The following is a 2085-nucleotide window of genomic DNA, read 5'->3' as shown; positions in this document are numbered from 1 at the left end:
CCAATTGGTCCAGTGGTGAGAATCTTTGTCTTCTTGACATTGAGCCTCAATCCATATTGTAGGCTGCAGTCCTTGACACTCTGCAGCAGGCACTTCAGGTCCTCTTCAGTTTCAGCAAGCAAAATACTACTGAAGAATAAAACAATAGAAGATTATAATCTAGAGGTCTCAAGATGTAAAATTTTAAAAATAGTATTTGAAAAGAAAAAAACCCACATTAATCTGTTGTTGTTGTTTTTGCTGTTTTTATGTACTTTCAAATTGATTAGGGTCTGAAACTTTTGCTATCCTGAGCCAAATTCACTGCCTCTGAGATGCTAGACCCCATTGCAATAGTAACAGTGCCAATCTAGGTCATCTAGGTTCTTCCATTTTTGTCCTTGCCTTTTACACCATCCAAGCAAGGTGTCCTCCCACAGACTAGCTCCTCCAGACAATATGCTCAAAGTATGTGAGATGGAGTTTCACCATCCTTGCTTCCAAGAAACATCCCGGCTTCAGTTCTCTCTAAGATAGGCCTGTTTGTTCTCTTGACAGTCTGTGGTATGTTCAATACTCTTCTCAACAACTCAAAGGCATCAATTCTTTTTCTGTCATCCTTAGCCATTGTCCAGCTTTCAGATGCATAGGAATTAAGAAGACCATGGCCTGAATCAGGCACACCTTAGCCTTTAGACTGATATTGTTGCTCTTTAGCACTCTGGAGAGGTCCCTGACAGCAGATTTTCTAAATATTACTCATCTTTTGATTTCATGACTACTGGTGCCATGGGTGTTGATTGTGGATCAGACAAGGTGAAAATTATCCAGTCCTTTCTTAATAATGACGCTACCTATGGGGTCAGTGGTGAGGATATTTATTTTCTTGATATTAAGACGCAATCCATACTGAAGGTTGCATTCCTTGATCTTCTGCAGCAAATGCTTCAGGCATTCCTCACTTTCAGCAAACAAGGTTATGCCATCTACATAATGTAGGTTTTTTTATATCTTCCTCCAATCCTGATGCCACATTTCTCTTCATAAAGTCTAGCTTCTTGAGTGGTCTGTTTAGCATATAGATGTTGTTGTTGTTATGTGCCGTCAAGTTGTTTGCAACTCATAGTAACCACATATACAACAGCCCAAAACCCTGCTCTATCCTGTGTCAATCTTATTGTCTTTGACACACCTAGCCCCATTACCCCAGTCACTGAATCAATCCACCTCATTTAGGGTCTTCCTCTCCCGTGCAGTCCCTCCACCCTCCCAAGCATGACATCCCTCTCCAAGGATTGATCCCTCCTTGCAACATGTCTAAAGTATGTCAGATGAAGCTTAAGTATTCTTGCCTCCACAGAGCAGCCTCATATCACCCTCTCTAGGATGAACCTGTTTCTTCTCCTAGCAGTACATGTATAACCAGTACTCTTTTCCAGCGCAAAGGCATCAATTCTCCTTCTATCATCCCTAGTAATTGTCCAGATTTCTGACACATACCAAGTAATTGTTCAGACTATGGCCTGAATCAGGTGCACCTTAGTCTCCAGACTCACATTGTTCCTCTTCAGTACTTTGGAAATATCTCTGATAGCAGACTTTCCCATTGCAATTCATTTTTTAAAAAATTTTTATATTACTCTGATTTACTTATGAAGTTTGAATACATTGTTTTTCACAAAAGATCCTTCCCATTTCCTTCACTCCACCCACCCACTGGCAATTCATCTTTTCATTTTCTGGCTGCGGGTACCAAAAGTGTTGGTTGTGGAACCAAGCAAACTAAAGCTGTTAACAATCTCAATCTCAGGGCCCCGTGGCGGCCGCGACGTCTGTAGCGGCGCCCAGTGCAGGATGGTGCTGGAGGCGGCGGCGGCGGCGGCCGTGGTGGCGGCGGCGTCGTTGGCGGCAGCAGGAGGGGGTGTTGTGGCGGCGGTAGCGGCGGGTAGAAAATGGCGGATTTCGAAGAGCTGAGGAATATGGTTCCTAGTTTTTGAGTTTCTGAGCTACAAGTGTTACTAGGCTTTGCTGGACGGAATAAAAGTGGACGAAAGCATGACCTCCTGATGAGGGCGCTGCATTTATTGAAGAGTGGCTGCAGCCCTG

The 2085-nt window shown here is 43.5% G+C and overlaps 1 pseudogene; it reads right to left on the bottom strand.

The window, feature by feature from the left end:
- The window catches only part of LOC102849620, a 36410-nt pseudogene that overhangs the window by 5432 nt on the left and 28893 nt on the right, over window positions 1-2085 (bottom strand).

The sequence above is a fragment of the Elephantulus edwardii genome, unplaced genomic scaffold, assembly GCF_000299155.1.
Source record: "Elephantulus edwardii isolate Elephantulus edwardi_28Jun2011 unplaced genomic scaffold, EleEdw1.0 scaffold00511, whole genome shotgun sequence".
NCBI lineage: Eukaryota > Metazoa > Chordata > Mammalia > Macroscelidea > Macroscelididae > Elephantulus > Elephantulus edwardii.
This window is presented reverse-complemented; position numbering and strand designations above follow the sequence as displayed.